Source organism: Pinus tabuliformis, chromosome 5_1 (assembly GCF_031772625.1).
Source record: "Pinus tabuliformis cultivar Carrire ecotype Pingquan chromosome 5_1, CPIR1, whole genome shotgun sequence".
Lineage (NCBI taxonomy): Eukaryota > Viridiplantae > Streptophyta > Pinopsida > Pinales > Pinaceae > Pinus > Pinus tabuliformis.
In genome coordinates this window covers 32,420,115-32,442,701 of record NC_142305.1, presented here as the reverse complement: position 1 = coordinate 32,442,701, position 22,587 = coordinate 32,420,115, and positions in this window count along the sequence as shown.

Sequence of the window (22,587 nt, the reverse complement as noted above, 5' to 3'; positions counted from 1 at the left end):
GGAAAAAACTCAAATCTGAAGAGAACATGAATTAGCTGCATGCCTGATTCATCTCTGAATGTTGCTTGACAACTCCATCATGTGCCAAGCCGCAAAAGGATCAAAATATCCTTTGCTTGAAAATAGCATCCGGTGTCCACTGACACAATTTGATGAACACCCACTGGCATATTTGCTGATGATGATTGCCCACTGGCTGATGATGTCGAAAAAAAACTCAATGTTGCATTTACTATGATGAAAGCTGGCCACTTCTACTTTGTTGTTGGTTGCCCACTGGAAAATTTGTTGATGCTCGTTGTTGATGAAAAATTCCCACTGGCTGCTTCACTGATGTTGTCGAGACTTTCAGTCTGACAACCACTTGTCAATTTCATTGAAATTTTTCCCCCTTTGTCAGCTGAAAGAAGAGAAAATCTTCTCCAAAATATATTTGAACTCCCCGCCTTCAGGTGTAGGAGAGTTTCACTGTTGTACTCCATCATTCTACTGCATGAGAGTACCATCATCTATTCACTGCTGGTTGCACTATGTGTGACTGTAGTCGGTTGTAGAACTGAGGCAATCTTTCGACTGTGGATGACCATTCCCAAGGATCGATCCATTCATAATGTATCTTCAATCTGGCTGATTTTTGTTGGTTGTGACATTTTTCTGAGGAATGATTCTGCTTGCCACAATGGTGACAAGGATGGAGATCAAAACACTGATCTTCCATATGATTGATTCTTTGACAATGAGAACATACTTCAGGTTGCTTGCAATTCTGTTTGTCTGCAACTTTCTCAGAACCTGCTGAGGTGTGCTGTGCAAGAAATCCTGCACTGATGAACTTAATTTGCTTGGAATAATCTGGGATATGTAAGTTGGTGTCATCAATGACATATCCTAAGCCTCGTCGATTCTTGTTATTTTGAATTTCTTCCCAGGGCTTGATGATGGGTTTGGAATAAAATTGAATTTGATCATGAACAACTTCGACACTTGAAGTTGTTGGGATGAATGACTTATCATCTAGATGGTTCAAAGACTGGAAAGTATCACTCTTTTCTTGCAATTCATTCCTTTGAAGTTGCGATTCGAGTTGAAGAAACTCAATGGTTTCATGTGTTTGTCATAGATGTCATGAAATATCAGCAAGAGTTTCTTTGCTGATGTGCACCATGTCTTCATCATTGGAGATGATCAAACTATGAAGAATGTTTAACAACTGAATATGTTGCGCCATCTGAACTTTCTCACTTGAAATCAAGCTCTCTTGTCGTCGATGTCGTGCTGTGAATTGTTTCACTTGATTTTGTTACTTGCATGATAGGCACGCTTGCTATGGGACTTGAATAGAACGCTCACTTGATTTGTTGCATATTGCACTTGCTGGGAACACTTGCTAGAGTTGTAGAACTTTCTTGCTTAAACTCTGGAATTCACGCTCGTTTGATGACGATCGTGTTTGCATGAATGCTTACTTGCCTTACTTGATGATTTTACACTCACTTGAAGGAATAGCCACGCTCGCTTGATGTTGATCTCAACTTGCTTGATTGGTGTTAGAGTTGAACTTGTTTGGTTGCTTTGATGGTTGTTGCAATGACACCACATACTAAAAATGAGATCATTTATGTGTCAGAACTAGACACAAATAAAAAATCAAGAACATGAAGCATGCACCATCATCAATACACTCTTCGTGTACCCAAGATCCCCTTATTCAATTTCGGGCGGATCTAGGACACAATCACCACAAAAGATGATATCTTTATTAATCTTTGGAGTACATCATATTTCACATTGACAACATCATCATGAATATTCTCAAAGTTCCAGAACTTCTTAAAAGAATAATTTCTTCAAAACTGACTCAACCTCCTAGAAGTAAAAATATTCACTTATCTCTTCAGATTTACAAAACACTTATAGTTCCAAACTGACAAAACAAATCACCTTATCACTCCATACAATCACTTTAACAAATACTTTTCTAATGCACCTTATTGGAGGTCCACACAATCACTTTAAAAAATAATTTTCTAATCCACCTTATTCCTCCAAAAGCATTATTTTCTGATCCCTTTTTTAAAAATGCCTTTACATTCATCCCATTAAATTATGAACATTACCAAGACACTCCAAAGTGATGTAACATTTCCTTTAAAGTGATTTATGAAGACACGTCAAAAAAGATTTATCGTTTGTGCATGTAAAAGTATATGCATGACACACCATAAGATTTATGTATGTTATTTCTTGGAGAGAAAAAGTGAGAGGGTGCGTAAATAACCTTTAATGATACTACAGGTAATCAACGATTTTGTTGAGCTTTGAACTCCAAGCTCACTGTAAACTCCATGCTTAAAATTGTTTTTTTTCATGAAACCATTGAATAAAAGTGACTTACCAAATCGTATCCGCATAAAATGTTTTGATAGAACATGACATGTCTAAAGTTCTTACCTGTATCAATGACCTAGTGGTTGCATTTTAGAGATTATTTTCCACCAGAGAAACGAAGCGGAGAGAACAGCTAGAGCTTGCAGTCAGCCATGGCGTCCCCGTTGAGATAGGTGGGAACAGGAGAAAATTCGCAGTTACTGTAAGAGGCAAGAAAGTGGGTCTTTCATTTCTTGAGGAAAGCCTGTCATTCCATATCCTCACAACTTTAGTTAATTTGCTGACACAAATGGTCCCAGTAGGAACAACTTCTTGTTGTAACCTCATCGATTGGAAGATTCCACCACTGAATTCACCGATGTTTGAGTAGTTTATTTTTTAATGTGTTGAAACTGGACTTCTTTCAGCAGTTTTACCCAAAATTCGTTCAAGAACAAAGACCACAAGAGACTCTAAGGTCACACAAGATCATAATATCACTTTCCACTCTTGAATTTACCAATTCAAAGACGAATTTTCCAGACTTTCTTCTGAATCATACCAAGAGCTGCGTTAATCCACTTCTATTTTCGTGTTGATTTCTTGAGTGATGGAATGCGTCAACACTGGAAAACATTTCCTCATTATGAAATTAAACACAATAACATTCTCTGGAATCCTTTTCCCAAGGCGACATCCCACAGTTTAGAAGAAATAATTGCCGGTCGTGGCATGCCACTATTAGGACGCATTTAACTTTTTGTGCACCGAATTAATTCAAAAAAAATCTAATCTATCCATACCTTTACAAAACACAATATCTCAGAGGCAAAATCGATAGTAAAAGTGTGCCAATGTCAACAGGATATTTCACAATGTTTAGGCATATTTCTTTCACTGCACTTCACTATGGCACCGCGCTTCCAATGCGTCTTTTACCCTGTTGTCACGCGAATTTTCAGTTAATTATTATGTGCTACTGTTTATCTACATAATTGATGATCAACAATGATTTCTGCTAGCTTTCCCATGCCGCTCCGATCTCTCCACGTTGATCCACAAGTCAGCAATTTCTTAGAGACAATGGCTCTGTGACAGAAATCAACAAAATGCAATATTCACAAATTTTGGCTCTGATACCACATATTGAAAATGAGATTAACTCAGACAAATATATAAAGCACACATAAAAACCAGACACAAAATATTGGCGGAAAAAGGCTTCAGCCTCATGGCTTCCTCAGGTATTCTCTCTCATTTTCATTCATTAAAATAATTGAATATAGTGTTACAAATAAATAGATGAGAGATAGTGTTCTCAAGATAGTGCATGCTATCTTAGACACTTTTGGTTGAGATAATTTCTCCTTTGGTTGAGATAATTTCTCACCATACACACACCAATATAGGAGTTACCTAAACTAACTCCTATGTTAGAGGAACAACCAAAGAGTTAGGCACAAATTCCTAACTTGGAATATTTAATTAATTTATTTATTTTTGAATTTATTATTGTTTTGTGAGAGAGGCTAACAAATCTGGTAGAGAACAAAACAAACTAATGCACTTATATTCATATGAAATTTTAATATCAACAGATGCTAACTGACTTACCACAACATTAAATGCATTCAGATGCTCTGTCACCAAGTCTCCATCTTTCATCCTCAGGTTATACAGCTTTTTCCGTAAGAACAGTTTATTCAGCAGAGACTTAGATTGGTACAAAGTCCCTAACTTGTCCCACAAAGCCTTCGCTGCAGTTTCCCCTGATACATTCAGCAATATTGAATCTGAGACACACAATCGTATTGTGCTCTTTGTCTTCGATCCAACTTCTTCCATTATTCATCAGACACTCCTATTGGTTTAGTACCTGGATATATTGTGATCCGCTAATATTTATCCACCAACAGATCCTCTGGCTTGAGTTTCCACAACTCAAAACTCTGACCATTAAATTTCGCGATCTCTATCTTTCCACTACTCGCCATCTTCTTTTACCAACAGAATCGATCTCGCAGATCTCCCACTGAAAAGGGTCTACCACAGGCTCGAGTGAAACCCCCTAGCAACAAAGGCGTCCCCTTGAAGCCAAAACAACTCTGATACCAAATGTAGGTTTTAACCCCATACAGAAATTACCTGCATACGAATTCTAAAACACAGAAAATAAACAATGTGAGAGCATAACACATAAAACACATATACACAGAGATTTTCCCCTGGATTTCAAAACCAGGACTACCAGCTTGATTTTTCATTATTTTCCTTTCAATGTTATGACACATATTTACACATGCCGAAGCATCCAATACCATGGACCAAAAACTATCGCGTCCAATACCATGGACCGAAAACCATCATGTCCAAAAACATGTGCGAGAAACATGCACAAAACCATAGGTGGGTCCACCCATCCTAACATAGGGTCCAAAACTAAAATTTTCTGGGGCGCTGCCCCGAACCCCATAAAGTGGGGTTACAGGTACACCTTAAACCCCCTATGACCCCCCCCCTTAACCCGCTGCACAATCAGCGCAACGAAGGGGGGCTCTGCCCCCCTCTAACCCCCCGGTTAACTATGTGGGCTAGTCGTGGCAAGAATATAACACAACCCAACACATTAAGTATATGAACCAGTCTGATTGGGAAGATATTTTCTTATATCCAGGGTTAGCTAACGTGGTTGAAGCATTTCGTGAGACTTTCTTGGAGAGAACGACGGCCACTAACCCCATAGAATCTGCTAGATCTGAAGTCGCTGCCCCTGAAGTTGCACAACCAGTAGAAGAAACACCTTCTATACCTATGAAGCTGAGGTTGCCTAGGCCTAAGTTGTCTACTACTGAGAAGAAATAAAATAAATCAAAACAAGTTCCGGTGTGCCAATCACCGAGGAAAAATCCCCAAGAGATCTGCCAGAAGGGGAAAGCAGATATGTCCAAGCAACCACATGAACCCCTGGATCTTGATAAATATGAGCTTCGTAGAGAAATTGAGGAGATGGAAGCTAAAGATGGTGAGCCTATGACTTGGCTCCCGAAGTATATCCCACCACAAGAAGTCAAAGCGAAGGTCTTGAAAGATCCAGATAGTGGAAAATTTATGGTTTCTACACCACTACAGCATGAGGTCGTTAATCTTTCGATGTCGGGTGAAATTCTTTATTATGAGGATCCGAAGTTCTTTCAAGCTGGGAGGAGACCTATAATAAGATACAATACAATACATTATCTTCATAATATTTTCAAGCTCTAGCTGAGGCGGGCATTCCCATGCTCAACTTTATAAATTCATTTTCATGTACATAGGACAGATAATCGTCTGAGTGTAGACTGATGATTCTGGTAGAGCCATCATCCCTTTGATTCGATGATTATCTGTGCAGCAATGATGTACATTTGATGTCTTTATTTCCCTGAATATATATCGCAACCCGGATGGATGAAACTAGATCCGGGGTCTTCAATCTCGTTCAATCTTCACTTGAAGTACAAGTCTATCCATGTGAGAGATGTTCTAGAGTTGAACATGGAAAGACATCGCCTGATTACCAGCCAATGATGTAAGCTGTTAACAGGTGTGAGAGGAATCATCGATAATGATAATGACCCTCAAGGTATTGCAGTAAAATTCACGTGGTGTGAATAAAGGACTTGGCATCGAACACCACGCAAAATCTTTCGGTCGAAGGCCATTGATGTAAACCTTTCGCCGGAAGTGAGAAACTTGCCATTGAGACATGCAAGCTTCAAAGTACTGAATGGGGTGTTCCTAGATCGACTTCTTGGATAATGAGCTGATGTCGACAAGAAGCAATCCGTCACAGGAGGGCCTTAATGAATCCCACACTAATGAAACGGAACAGAGAAAATGATTTTAATGGAGGTGAAAATGATCTGATGACATAAGGTTCAGGGTGGCAGTCATGAAAGAATGGAGTGTAAATGTATTGTAGCGGGTGAGACACAGGTGAATTCTATGAATGACTTCTCTTGAACATATTGGCGACACTGACGTGATGGATTGGTAGCATTAACCCCAAATGTGAATGGTGTGATGGGACCATGGTGATGTGACCGGTGAATGAAACAACCCAACCCGACTTGGATGCGGAGTGAAAGTGTCATGTTCAAGAACGACTTGCTACCAACAAAGTTTCTTCAAGTTTTCTTCCCAATTTTTCCCCAGTCATTGCTGACCAGTACCTCATTATTTTTGTCAAGCTTGAGGAGGATAACACATGCTTGTTCTATAATTTTCCCTTCGAGCAAACCCATCACTATGTTTTAACGAGCCTAGCGATAATGAAACTCGTTCTTGTCTGCTATGGACAAGTTTGTCGCTATTAAGTTTTAACGAGTTTAACGACAAAGATAACTCGGTCCTTTTCAATTTTAGAGAGTCTGAAAAGGGACGTAAAGGAAACTCCAAAATTCATTTTTCGTCATCTAATCCCTTAAGTCCGAAAAAGTATAAAACAATACAGAAGGGATGAATTTTCGATACTTTTAACGAGCCGAACAAAACAAGCGCTCGATCTTTTTGTGTAATAATCCCTCAAGTACAAAAAGATTAAAATCTAAAGGAGGGATAACACTTTCGGCCCCTTTAACGAGCTGGAGAGGCCAATGGCTCGGCAATCTTTTCATATTTTACGAGTCAGTTGAAAAGAGCTTAAAGGAGACTCGTCTTTTGAGGAACGAGTGATAAAATTGGGTAGCAGCTGATTCCAGGTAAGGTTTGGAATTTTCCAATCATGGTAGTGTTACAAGGATGGCTAGTGGGATCACTCTTCACAGCTGTTCCTCAAAAGGGGTAAACAATCAAATGGAGGTGAATGATCAGCCAATACAGAGTGGAGGTGATGATGAAAACACGACCAAGGCTTTAAAGGCTGAAGTACTACATTCACGATGGTTATTTACCAGGAAATAGTTCATTTTTTAATGAGCTTAAACGCGGGGAGAAACATTTGCTCATGACATATGTTTATTTTTTAACAAGCTTGAACTATGTGCTAAAACTACTCGACTAATCCAGTCGTAAAATAAGAATGTCTCATATATGAAAACGGAAATTTTTAGAGTTTTGCCCCACATCCTTTCTTTATGCAAGTTAGGAAACGACCAATCCTATGAGTTTAAAGGGTTAGAGGACCTACAAATTTAAAAAATAAATAGTCTCTCTTGGCTTGCACGCCAAAATGTTTGCATGCCCCCAGGTATAAAATAAAGTTTCAAGGTCACCTTTCATTCTACCGACAAAAAATTTGTTTTATCAGGAAAGTTCTACCTCTTTCAGGTTACCAAATATTGTTCTATTCACACCGTAAACAAAACACTTCTTCAGCGATGTCTACCGAAATAGACAAAGGTGAGACAATCCACTCATATAACTTTGACGAGGGAATCTTATTCCAGTCTAACCCCCTCTTCCAATCACGGACAGGAGTACAGTCCAGTCATATATCTCTCACGGAAACCTACCCTATACCCGAAGATTTCCTGCCAGAGCAGACCAGGGTGCATGCCCCCTGGGTTTTAGTCATGTCCCCCGAATCACTCTCGCTCATCAGGTGGACGGACTGGGGATTGATGAGACATTCCTTGTGTGAAAAAACCATTTAGGGATGGTATATGACTATTTGCTATGCTTGATTCGGGAAATGAAAGCTGGTCTACGAGCTTGACCACTCTTCCTTCGTGCGGAAAACACATTACTCTAAAGAGTGATGAGACAATCACTCCCATGCAATAAATATAGTCTCGTCCAAGGAGTAGGTTATAATCCAGGGGTCCTTGGACTACCATTACGTTCATTTGAACGGTTTTCCCTCTCAATGTTATGGGCACATTGGGAAGGATCCCTAATGGTCGACTGGTTCCTTTGTCAAAGCCTGTTAGATTTCTCATCTCAGGCAAAAGCGATGGTGAACCAAGTTCTTTCCAAGCAGTCGAGGAAAGGATACTCACAGAAGCCCCTTCATCTATGATGCTACTAGCCATAACCATTTTATATATTTGAGCAATAATTCAGAATGGTACACTAGCCGGTAAACGGGGTCTACCTAGTTGATTCCAGTCGAAGGAAACAACTAGGTTGCTTGGAGGTGGGACCGAATAGATGGCCGGGTATGACTTTGACGAACTTCCTTCCTGCGGTAAAGGAATGGGTAAATTGCCCCCATGTTCATCGGAGTCTGTGCTTACGAAAATAATTTGGACGGTGTCATCCTTATTCTCTTCTGTGACTGTATGATCTGAAGATGGAACCTCTGAAGGCAAGACCGGGTCAACTACCGTCTCGACCTTCTGACTTTCGTTTGGTATGGGTTCAGATGGTTTGTCTTCAATGATAGATGCTTCGGCCGACCACCTGGGCGGGTCAGCCGGATTTTCAACTAGTGACGAACTCGGCAAGAGTTTTTTTATATCCAGGAGGAAGTCGTAACGGTGAAACCTGACGATCGTCCAAAACTCTTTTAGCCTAAGAAGGGACAACGGTGGATGGCATGATCGCCTTCGCACAGTTTACAAGGAAATCTGTATTTCCCTTTTTGTCCTGGGGCTTCACTCTCACTAGTCGACGGAGTGTTTTCAACATGATCATCAGAGGTTGACGACACCGGGTTGTGCAAATGAGGAGACCAGTGCCTTAAGATTCGAGGGATGCAAGGACAATCTCTATGATAGTGGTCTCCTTCGCAAATGACACATGGCGATTTAGGCTTGGTTGGTGCAGTGTGTGGATTTTCGCTAGACGACACTTGGTTGCCCCCTTTCGCTTTTGGCTCCTTCTTCTTCTTCTCTTTCTTCTTCTTTTCCTTCTTCTTCTCAGGTACTTGATTTTTGGCTTTACCAACCCCATCAAGCGAAGAGGAAGGAGGAGAGGAAGAATTGGAGGAAGTAGAAGGTTGGTGGGTAACCCTGGATTCGTTTAGTTGTTGACTCGATTGTTTAGGAATTGCGGTGTTCTGAATGACAGAGGTTGAGAAGATCCATACGAGCAAGCCGATTGTCAATCCTGGAAGCAACAATGTGGCCATTTGGGGTGCACCAACATCTCCCCAAGAGGAGAAGGGACTAGGATTTCCTCCAAGGGGAATTCCTTGGTTGGTGGGTTCCATTTTCTCAACCTAAGATCAACGTTGGAAAGGGTGATGATTATTCCGTTTAAAATAAATTTTAGACGCTTTGACACAACTTTGTTTTCAATTTTTAAGAGTCGAGAAAAAACAAAAGACGTCTCTAGTCGCCTTCAATTTTTAATGAGCTCGAAGTGACAAGTGCTCAGATGGACCTTTTCCGTTAAGGAGTCTGAAAAGGAACGAAAGGGACTGCTATGGAAATCTAGGTAGAGGGATTACCAAACCAATCGCAAAACTGCAGAATACTTTTTACGGTACGACAGTCAATATTCCCGAATGTTGTGTTCAGTGCATTGTGATCGATAGGGCCGCAGACACGGCTTCCTATGGATAAAGGATTAAGCCTATTGTGGTCTCCCAAAATATACTCGACGGTACGTGGGAGCACAAGTCCGTATTGGCACTTATCGTCTCAAAGTGGAGGAATCACCCAACCATCAGTGAGAACAACAGTTACCAGGCTTTACGACGCCAGAATACGTCTCTAGCCTAGACTTCTAGATGTTGTGCGTTAGGTTCCAAAGTGTTGTTAGATTCATTAAATTTATTTTATAGTTGATCTTGCTTAAGAAATTTTCCTTTCAAGTTCACTGCGAGATGTAGATGTACAATTCCTAAAATGCAATCTAAGATGATAAACAATCTTTTATCTTCTTTGTGCAATGAAAATCCTAGCCGCTAAGGAAAGAGAGACAGTATTCTTTCACAAAGAGCAAAGAGCACACACTAAATGCATTATCCTATATCAAACCAATCAAACAGTCTAAATGCAAATGCACATGCATGTATTTGTTTTCGACTTTCTTAGTATGTGAATGGTAAAAAGAAAGCTAAATTATGCACAAATGTGAATTACTTTCCAAGCGACAATTACTAACAAGTTTCTTTTCAAAATAAAAAATGGAGACAATCACAACACTTTAGGATTTGGAAATGAATACTTGCTTTCGACACTAGAAAAACTACAAATTTAGACCAAATACAATAGTAACAGGGCAATTGACTATCAATAGAAACCAAACTCTTTCCTATGACTGAAAATGACACTTGCGACACTTTCAAATCAAAGGACGACAGTACAATTACGTTACTTTTTGCAAAGGAGAACTGAAAATGACTCAACAAATACACAAAAACATTTACAGTTCTTTTGCACAATGGAGGCGGAATAACAGCAAGGAAAAGGGGTTTCAAATAGAGATATACTGATTACAGGCAGCAAAATTCATGAATAGAATTGAAAAGAATGAATCACAGAAACCAAAACTAAACAATGCCTAGTTTGATCAGTGCACCTGTAACACAGTGAACTTGAAATGCAGCGCACCTACTACACTCGGGAAGTGCGCTAAATTTCAAATTCACAGAACAGAACCTGCGTTGGGCCAGAGACGAGACTTTGCTTGGGTTCCGGGTCATAGTTTGCAGTTCAGTTCATGGGTTTTGGCCGAGAAAATGGTAATCAGTAAAGCAACAATCAGGGGTAGATCTAAGGAGGTTACTAGAGCTACCACAAGGGGAAATCAGAGAGTTCGTAAATTAGTTGTTTAATTTATAAACAAAAACCGGAGATTGACTGAAGCGACATTTATCTACTTTGCATTTGCATAGCAAATGCAGTTCGAAAGCTACCTTGCTCGACTTCAGGCTCCGTCTGTAAGTTTATAAAATAAACAACAAGGAAGATAAACAAACAACCTAATTCGTCCCCGGTGGAGTCGCCATTTTGTTACAGGGAAAAGTGTCTACACAGAACTACTTATCCCACTAAGGTGTGGTAGCTACCTTAGAAACAAACAAAGTAAAGCTATTTCCATTTTTCCTTTATGAAATATAGATGAGAGAGGAACAAAGAAGACCAACCTCTGTCTTGGGCTTATCTCCTAGTTCGATTCCTCTCTCTCTTGATAGTCTTTCGCTACTTGCTCCCTTGTACGCCCAGTTTCATAGAGTACATGTAGGATCACAGTAGCATAACACTATACAAGAACATGGATCTATAATCATAAACAATCTAGGATCAGATGTAAATTGACCATACAAATGCATAAAACATAAATGACACAAGAGTCTGGAGGAAAACTTGAATAGCCTTTATTGATAATCAAGAAAGAGCCAAGGGAGTTACAACCAGTTGTTCTGACCCAGCATCATCCTCTCGGAAAGTAAGCCCTTCTTCACCTCATACAAAGCTTAGATAACCCAACACTATGATGTTGTCTCAAGAAACCAACAACAATTCCTTACAAGATGCAAAATTCCAGCCTCTGGATCTCTGGGATGTGGGATCCATATATAGATATCTGTAAGGGAGATGAGTCAGCTTGTGATTTGATTAGTGTCTTCCCTCTGATAGTTCTTTCTTCCACTTGGAGATTGATGATCTCTTACTCATCCTTGGTCGAATTCAGTGAGGCAAGTGTCACAGGAGAAGTTTCTGGAATATTCCATGCTTTTCCACCTCGCGGATTGACACTGCCATTTGTCACTTCTCGCCCATCGCACCCCATAGAAGGCCTTTTTGAAATGCAATGCACCCACATAGTGTACTTAGGTGAGATGCAACGCACTTTGCCTATGTAGCAGCTGAAATGATCCTATTTTGACCAGTTTTGATCAGTTTTTCATGGAGAAATTCCGGGAGAAGCTGTAATCAGTTGACCTTGTTCCTTTAGGGGTTAGAACAACACTTTTAGGGACTTAGGAGCCCTTGGTTTATGGACATTTCATGCTTGGGGTTGCAGTGCCCAAAAATGTCTATAACACATCCTGACCTCTGTATTGCCTTAAATATTTCCAATCCATTAAGGATTTTTGTTTGTAACCCTAGGGATAGAATTGTTCCTTTAATGCAGAAATGAAATTAGGCCATGAGGAAAGAAGATTACCCACACTCTTACTGATTTGAAATTTTCTCTCCCACCAAACAAGAGCAGTGCTACTCAGCCAAAGAGAGGCCAGCTAAATCTTTGCCTCGTCCTCTTCAATTTGCTAAATCTTGTAGTAGATTTCAATTTTCCTAATCTAGTTATTAAGCTTTTCCGCATTACATTCACCGTTAAACATGGGAAGATCAAATTTGACATCTAATTTAAAGAAAGGTTTCTTAGATGCATCCCTTGAATTTATATGATGATGGTGATGAGAGGAAGAAGAACTTTCACTCATGGAAGGAAAAGGAGGGGGTTCTTGTCCACTATTTCCATGCACTAAACCTTGTTCTTCTGGATTTCTCTCTTCTGCTTTCTCCAGCCTTGAAAGCAACTGATCGACATTCTCTACCATTTTATAGAAGGTTTTGCGTAAATTGCGCTCCTCTTCATGACAAGCCTCTTCATCTGCCATGTTTCTCCTTCGATGTGCATGCCCTGCTTCGGGATCGAATGACTATAGTTTCCCTTCACCTCTTCAGAGCCTATTTCTTGTTAGTATACAAACATGCAATTCACATCTAAAAAATACCAACTCTGATACCACTTGATCCAAAATATTTTGCTTATAGATGTGTTAAAGAATTACATGCATAAATTGTAGCTTAACATAGAAAACTTAATGTGCACATGAGAGAAGAGGAGAAACACATAAAGCATGAAAGAAGACAACAAGACTTGATAACGAAGCTCATCCGACTTGGACTATGTCTTCGGGCCCTACTCGATCAATGCGGAGGCCTTCATTCATTAAGTGGCATGAGAAAGAAGAGTACAAGCATTAGTTACAAAAAGGAGTTTTATACCTCCATACTGAAAAATGGCCAAAAAATGCAGAAATTTGATGGAGAAATGGATAGCACCATTGCATTCATGGCATCGAGAAGTGCTGAAACCATATAAAATTTGTCAAATTCTGACAAAGTGAAAATTTGGCCCTCCTGCAAAATTTTGCCTCGAACTGCGTGCATTGTCTCCTCCGTCTGGGCACACTAACAAATTGTGCTTAGCTATAGAATCGCCGGTGGATTTTCCCAAGATTTTGTTGTGGCATTGTTTGGAGATCCGATTAATAGGGAGGAGGTCAGGAAGTCAAACCTCGCCTTGGGCAACCTGCCCACCATACCTTCCCCCCACTGGCTCTATGCATTAATTGGCTGGCAGCTTGTTTCGTTTAGGGCATGGTTGGGTTTGTGCCTCAAGGGCCAGCCCACCACCCTATATTTAATGTTGTGGGTTGTTGGGAGTTCCATGGTGTGGGGTGGCGGGGTCATGGCTGCCCACCCCGGTTTTGTTTATAGAGTTCCGTGGGATGGTTGTGGTGGTTCTGTGGGAGGGGGCTGAGGGTCATGGTCCGCCCCTCCATCAAATTTATAATATGTGTGGTTATGGGGGTTGGGGGGTGGTAGGGTTGGTGGCCCCCACCCCTTTTTTTATATTTTTTTTGTTATGATAACAAAATGGACCATTTTTAAAAATTCTATTTTTAAGTTGAAGTTGGCCAGATTTTGTCGGTCAAAAAAGTGCAAACTGTGTCCTCGTTAAACCTACCCAGTCATCAAAAGTCAACCTAACTTTGATTGCCTCTATCTCTTTCATCCAGACTTGGATTGGAGTGTCATTCACACCATTGGAATCAGGGCGATGAGCACTTCAATCTGATGTCAAGTTCATTGCCTTTATGCCACTTTGAATTTTGAGCTTTTCCATGCCACTCTCTCTAGAGATCCACCTAGATCACTCATCACCCATAATTCGCAGAGCTTTTACGAAAATATTTGGTCGAAACTTGGGCTTTAAGCCCCAAAACATGCCTTGAGGGGATTCCATGCCCAACGCTGTCTCGGTCATCCTCAAAAGATTGGAAATCACATTCCAATCAAACACAAAGAGAGCTTTTCCTTGAAAATTTTACTATTTACCATTTCTAGGGTAAATGGCTCTGCTTCTTTATATCAGGCCTCACGAGTATCTATGAGCCTAGAAGTGGAATGTCTCACCAAAGTGTTTAATTGGTGCACACCTCTAATGAAAAATATCAAGAACCAACTAACTTCCATTCACAAGGTTCAAAGAAAGAATTTTGGATATTGCATAATATTATGCTCATTCTTCTTTGAGAAAGTACCTGGGCTTCAACCCAAGGTATTATCAACTATCAACAACCCTAGAGATCCACGAATGAGTAGGTGGGCTAACCTGATGAAATGCCTTGGGGGTGGTGATGTGCCCAGGACGACTTTTGACGACAAGTTTTTTTCATGGTGGGATCAACAAGTCATCACAGTCGATGACTGCCCCTATGCCAGGATTGATTTCTGAGGAGATCCAGATTTAGTGTTACCACCGAATGCAGCATGGGGTGCCATAGGTAGAAAAAAATTAATTTTTAAGATTTTTTAAGGTTTTTTTTTTAATGAACTTAAAAATATTTTTGATGAGACAAGACACTTATAAAATATATTGATCATGTTTTAGATGTGGGACCAGTGAGACTTGACGGATTTCCCAGATATAGGCTTCATGGGAGATATGTCGAAGGGGCTGCAATTGAGACAGAGAGAGTTCTTCATGCAGTATAGAGGAACTTGGTGAGGCTGACTCACCAAGTACCCATGATAGCCATAGAGGATCTACCCGAGGAGATGCAGTGTTGCATGGTAGGAGTACCACAAAATTGGGTGTGGCTATTTTCATGTGTAGCCAATGTCGTTGGTTATTTTCTGGCTGCTCATCCTGAGCCAGCTAGATGGATGATCAAATCTTTTTATGATTGGACATGAGGATGGGCATAAGCCCAAATTTTGTAGGGAATTTTGTCCCAAAGTTTTGTATGTTATTTTGGACACAAACACTCTATCTATATAAAGGTGATTTTATGATGACATTTTGATTATTTTTGTTGTTTTGTAATTTGATGAATGATTTATATGCCAATCTAATGCTCGATTAGAAATATAATCTGCTCATGAATTTTCTAATCGTGTAATGTGAACATATGTGATATAAACAAATGATTGTTGCAGCAATATCACTCTCAGAAATTGGCGATATAAATTTGGATCTTGTATCCGATAAGTGTTATTCAGCTGAGATACCACCAGTTGTCAGTCTAAATAAACCACTAATGAATCAATACGAAGAGATATTGCTTAAAATATAAAATTAATAACAGTAATATATTTGGCAATATCATTCGAAGCAGGACCGATACATACTCCTCTTGAAACCATCAACTGGCTAGATGGATAATAAATCACCCAAGACGTGAAAGCAAGGTTCCTGGTATGCCTACTCACACCATCGATAAATCCTAGATATATTGAATTGTCCATCAATACCTGCCCAAAGCAGATAAAAAATATCAACATCACTAAAACCGCTAGATAGATATGTACAAACATACAATATATACAAACAAGCAAGTGCTCGGCCAAAGCCTAAGCAAAGTACTTCTTAAGGTAGAGCCCATTTCTGGGCTCTACCAACTTGTTTCCTTCAAAGTCAATTAATTCATAAGCCCCATTTTTCAAAACGTGCTTGACTATAAAGGGATCGTACCACATAGATTTAAACTTGCCTGCCCCTAGGGCATCTTTGTCTTGATCATAGACCAGGACAAGGTCACCTTCAGAAAAATTCTGAGGGTGGACAACTTTATCGTATTGAGTTTTTACCCTCTTTTTATGGGCTTCATTTATTATGGTGGCATCTCAACACTTCTCATCAAGATGCTCCAAATGAACGAGGTGTTACTTTAGACTAGAGGTCTATGGAAGAAGTTCAACAACTAGCCTAAGAAAAGGAATTTCACATTCAATAGGAAAGATAGATTCCAACCCATAAACTAGTTGAAAAGGAGTAAAACTAGTGGTAATCTTAACTAACGTTCGATATGTCCAAAGTGCCAGATACAACATGATGTGCCAATTGGATCGAGCTTTGTCAATTGTTCTTCGCAGGATGATTTTAAGGGACTTGTTCATGGCTTCAACCTGCCCATTCGCCTAAGGATAATATGGAGATGAATGCTCCTGTTCGAAACCCAACTTGAGAGCCAATTCGGACATCAGCTGATTTTGGAAATGACTGGCATGGTCAGTTGCTGGGCATGGAATCACCCCTAGAGCATGGTTTCGGGCTCAAATCCCAAGTTTTTGTCAAAGATGTTGTAAGACTCCGCGAATTGCAGGCACAGAGCACGAAATGTATGTTGATTCATGGGGTTGTTCACCCTAAGTTTTGTAATGTAATGTAATGTCATGCCGGCCTACCCATGGTCCGCAGACCATGGGATTGTATAAATAGAGTGAGGCTCTAAGTTGTAAAGACAAGTTTGGGAAATGGATTAATGAGAATGATCTAGTAGCGGATAGGGAAGAAGTCTAAGTGTCTTGGGTCGTAGTAGTAGGAAGAGGCTCTGCAGTTGAGTGTGCAGAGGCCTAAGTAGAGTCTGTAGCTGATTGTGCAGACCCCTGCAGCTGAGTGCATAGGGTGAAGTTGAGTCTGTTACCTAAGAAGAGGAATAATAAAGAGAAGTTTTATTCCAAATATTGTGTATCTGTTGTTGTGTTACTTCCTATGCATTTATATTGTTTTGTTTATCGTGCGCACTTATATTATTGAACACTATTAAGTATAATTGGGCTCAAAGATATAAGTTAAGTAATTGGGTAATATTGGGTTAATTATAAGGACTTGTGTAATAACATGAATGACACCTTGAATAGGACTGTGCGGAGGCAACATTTCAGGCTATGAGCTACTGATAGGTGTGCGTAGCGACGTGTGTGAAAGGTCAATCTGTAGACCACTAAAAATCATCAGACATCTCTAGGGTGCAAAAACCTAGTTCTAGCACTCTCCCATACTACTTTGGGTCAGACCTCATTCCACAGACTATTGCCGAAAGGGCTAGTACTATGAAGATTTTTTCGGCTAAATCATCTTTGAACATGGGTTAGGCCCATACAAGCCAACAAATGGTTCCGTTTCCGGGATCGAGGTCTGCATAAGGGATGTCTGATGTCATGTCACTAGAATCGAATGGAGAAAGAAATTGAAGAGTGGTTGGAAAAGAAGATTCACAAGTTCGCGGCGCAGGAAAACAAGAATTTGTGAGTATCTAAGGAATAGTGGTTGGAGCGCTACTTATATACAGAAATCCATGAATTTTTCTTTGCATCCTTTCCTTCTGAGCTGTATGAGTGGATCGTGAAGCTAGCAGATAGTCAAGTAAGGTGTAGGCTCGACAAACCAACCATGTGGACTCCCAAAGTAGTGTGCAGACTAAAAGCATCAAGAGATAAGATCACGTGCGCTGTGGACCATTGGATTGACCCAATTATAGGAGGATTTATCACTGAGTTCGCAGTAGATACGAGCATCAGCTATAGTGAAGGGGAGCAACACTTCCTCAAAGGACCACGAGGTAAGTATATTAAATATTTTAACACTTGGATTAAGATGTTGTTATGTGAAAGGCGAGTGATGAAAATAAATTAATGTTTGGGATTACATGAAGTGGGAAGATCTATATAAGTGGAGGTAGTGAAGAATTAGAAACCAGTCCCATAGTTTCACCCTTGTGGGAAAGTGAGGAAGAGCTCGCGAAAGTTTCTCTGAGAAGCGCGGTTAGTTTGATAAGGCAGCGAATTCCACGCTTACCACCTCCACCTACACCGCCACTCATCTCACCCCCCTCACCTCCATCTCCACCCACCCCACCTCCACCACCACCATAGTTCAGTATGGCGAGTGCGATCAAACTACTGGTATTCAGAGGAGTAGGGAATGAAGATCCAGACCAATTCTGGTTTGTAGTAAGGGTGGTATGGGAAGCACAAGGAGTCATGGATGACAATATCAAAAAGGTTACGTTGGTTAGCGTGCTACAGGATTGCGCATTAACATGGTACATCAAGCATTCTAATGATCATCCAAATGCGGGAATCGTAGAAATCCAGACTGCGTTGAACAGGGAATTCAACAGGCCAAGGTCAAAGACACAATCAATTATCAGGTTTAAGGAGATTGCGATGCTCCCAGGTGAGAACCCCTAGGATTTGGACCAAATAATGAAGGATATGATTCATGAAGCCAATATGACTTTTCCAGATGGACAACACCACGCGTGGTTTGTAGCATCACTAACACCGCATCTAAGGATGACGATATCACAGGAAAAACTTTCCACCTAGGCCAAAGATTTGGAGATGGCAACAAGATTGCAGGAGACCCTATACAAGACCCCGATCCGGGAGTCCAAAAAATCCACGCGCAACTACAAAATCTGTGTCTGGAGATACAAAGTTTGAAACACGACAGGACAACTGGGCCAGAGGCGCGCAAGGAGGTATGGTACATAAAATTCAAAGGCCAAGGGCATGACAAGGACCATTGTCGAGTGTTCACAAATTACTTGGTGGGAGGAGGGGCGATGCCGTTAAGACCTGAGGCACAAGTAGGACCCAGCACAATTCCTACACTATTGTGCACGATCAGTCAAATAGGAGGAAAACACACTACGGATAATTGTCATTTATTGCAGAAGTATACGTAGGCGTCCCAGCAATTGTTTTGTAATTTCTGCAGGTCGGTAGGACATGATTAACGCGCCATAGAAGATACGAATTAATGATGGATTAGACTGCTACGTACAGGGTGTAGACCGAAACACGAGCCCTCGACCCAAATGTAGGAATGGCGCACGTAGGATTTGAGGGGCGTAGACGAGGTCGAGGTGGAATGGGACCATGAAGGGGCCACAGAAAACTAATCTGTTACAATTGCAGAGGGCCAAGGCACTATGCCCGCAATTGTACAAACCTGACAACGAAACCATGTTTGTATTGTACTCATAATGATCATGAGGTAGAAGACTACCCTTCGTTGATTGCGAGGATGCACAGAAAAGGGGTACTTCAGCCCCCTTCGACTCAGAATTTACACATGATGAGGTTTGAGCCGCGCGAAGAAGACCTGAATGTAAACATGATGCTAAGGAGCGGTATGACCACTAGCGATGATAAAGGTAAGTAGTCAGAAGAAAGTGTGTGGGTTCACAAGGCTCCTACAAAGGAACTTGAATTTGATTTAGAACGCGTAAAGGAGACATCATGGAAGCTAAGAAGAGCTTCACAGAGGCCTCCACTTCAGGTAGTAAGGATCAACTAGAACCAGGGATGGATCCTTCAATGCTCACTACCTTTCTGGAGACATGCATGAAACTGCTACGTGACAGCAAGGCAGTAAAAGGGCTACAGGAACTTATCACTATGTGCACGGAGTCAGGAGAACCGCATGTGGTCCGAAAACTTGGAAAGCATGCATTGTGCACAGGAAGGGAAATGAGGTTGACTACGCAAATCGGTGAATATGAAATGGATCAGGTAATCCCGGATCTTGGATCGGATATGAACGTACTACCGAAACTAACATTGGAACGCATGGGCAGACCTGCGCTACAATGGTCTCCTATTCAGTTGCGAATGGAAAACCAACAGAAGATCTTGCCCATGGGAAGATTGCAAGGGGTCACGGTGGATATTGAAGGTGCGAATGTGTAGGTGGATTTTGAAGTAATAGAGATTTTTGATGACAAAAATCCCTATCTAGCACTACTAGGAATAGACTAGGCCACCAATATGAATAGAGTCATAAACCTGAAGAAGCACAAAATGATTTTCGAGAAAAAATCACTATGCATAGTAGTACCGCTAGATCCAGTCAAAGGAGCACGATGCACTGAACCAGTGTGAGACGATGATAGTGATGATGATATCAATTACATATACAAGATAATTGCAGGAGAACAGGATTAGGTGAATCTGACTACAGATGGAAGGATTTCATGCGAGTGCAAAAGATCCTGCACTTCAGATTTAGACGAAGAAATAGAGCGCTGGCAGAATCGGCTACAAGAAGTAACAACGCTTAATTGCAACATGATGGTTAGATCACTGTGCTGTGTGACAATAGAGGCAACGGATCTACCTACTTATGATGGGTTGACAGCGGTCAATGAATTAATAAAAAAATTTGAAAGCACAGTACCAGAACAGCAGCGGTTCGATGCTCTGAAATGGGCACTGCGCACAATGCTCGCAAGATGGTGGGGTACACATCAGGGAAGTTTTAAGGATTAGTGCGGATGAAAAAGGATGATGCGCCTATGATTTAGAAAAACCCCACTAAGGATGAGAGCCAGTTACCTGGGACAAAACAACTTGCATGCCCACCTTTCCCGAGGGGTACGGACATCTGACAGGCAACTCGAACAAGAACACAACACTCCCAGAATAGAGAATTGGAACAAAACGCAACACCCGGAAAGGCGAAGCACACCAAGGATTATCGACAAAGAAGCATTGGATAGGGTGTTTGAGGTGTTGAACAGATTCCACCAAGTGAGACACATTGACTGGGACCTGCGCGTGCCATCGGTTCGATGGGCCTATAGAACCATGTGCTAAACCCTGACCGCAAAAACAATTCCAAGGTTGCAGAATAAGGTAGGGACTATAATTTCTGAAGGGCATGCAACGATGAATCCACACATAGAAACACCCATAGGTACGATAGTGTGCGAAGCCTGGGACGAAGAAATCACACAGCTACGCAAGGTAGAACACATAAGGCTTTAGGAAGCCATTCGGCAAGGGAACCTTAGACTTCACGAACTCAAAAAATATTGGGTAAGACTAAGGAAGAAAAGAATTTTGATGCATGTAGAGGTCAAGAGGCTGGAAAGTGAGATCAAGCATGCATGTCTTGTTGATAAAACAAGAATGGCAAGGCAAGGTGCGAATGATCATACCAATGGATTAGAAGGTGATCACCAAGAATTGATTAGTCTACTGCCATGGCTAGGGCCACATATCACCAAATGCAGTGACCAAGAGAATGCACTGCATACAATAGAGTGCGCGGAACCGACTATCGTGAGGGAAATTGAGGATGTTCCCCGGACTATACTGTAAGGTGAGATGGAGCCTCGTATGGGTGGTGCGACCACTTGACTAGCCGTAGGAAGAACAATCTCAACGCTCCAGGTAGTTGAAAGGGAGCACGGGACTATAAAATAATCTGCTAGGGAATTGCGCAATAAGAGAGGTGCGCGTAGAGTTAGCATTTGACAAGGTGCATGCTCACGCACGGAGAGCTGCACTGCCATGTGGGTATGTTGGGAAGTGACTGTTGGTGTCAATGTTCATGACAGGATGTCTGGTTTGAGGACAAATGGAGCGGGTGGCAAACATTTAAGACAAGAGCTATGGGAAAGATTTCGGAAAGTCTGCCGCCAAGAAAGCATTGATGTCCTAGAATTGGGGGGAATGGTTGAATTTGAATTCAAAAGGAGCTATAAAACTCTAGGGGCTAGCCATGAGACAACACTTGTTCACTTGAGACTTGAGCAGTTGAATAGAACACCGAGTTTTGAGCACCGAGTGATATTTGATCCCCTAAGTTTGTGAAAGACCGCATACACTACAAACAAGATGACAGATACCAAGAGAGGTTTGGGCTTTCAAGAAGGAACTGCCGACGAGGTCGTGCCGACCCATATGGTACACAATATTCCCGAAGATACTAGGATTGAGCCAGAAATCTCAAAATAACCTTGAATTCCTGTTATACCTCTGAGATAGTAATAGATCAGCTACCAATGCCAGAGCATCTAAAATAATTGTTTTTGGGTTTTTGGTTTTAGTTTTGGAAGAGCAATGAATGAAGACAGATCTAGAATTGAAGTAATTAATCCTTTGGGGCATATTAATATCTCAATAGAGGGTTGCTATAAGGCTTTACATAGTGAGATAGATCAAAATAGTGGTGAGTAGAACACAACAAAAAATATGATTATCACAGTTTCCAGACTATAAAACAGAACAATCATAAGTAGGAAAACCTTCTAAAATATGTTCCAAAGCTTCAAGGTAGTATACTTAAGCTTACACAAGATGCTGATGATTTATTGATTAGAGGGGATTAGCTAAATAGATAGTTCATTAATCCATTCTCTTAATAGATGATCACTTCAGGATCTTATAGGAATCAATTGAGGCACAAATTGTTCCTACCTAGATATCTCTATAAGTCATAAGCATACGAAGAAAAACATAATGATTGAAAACT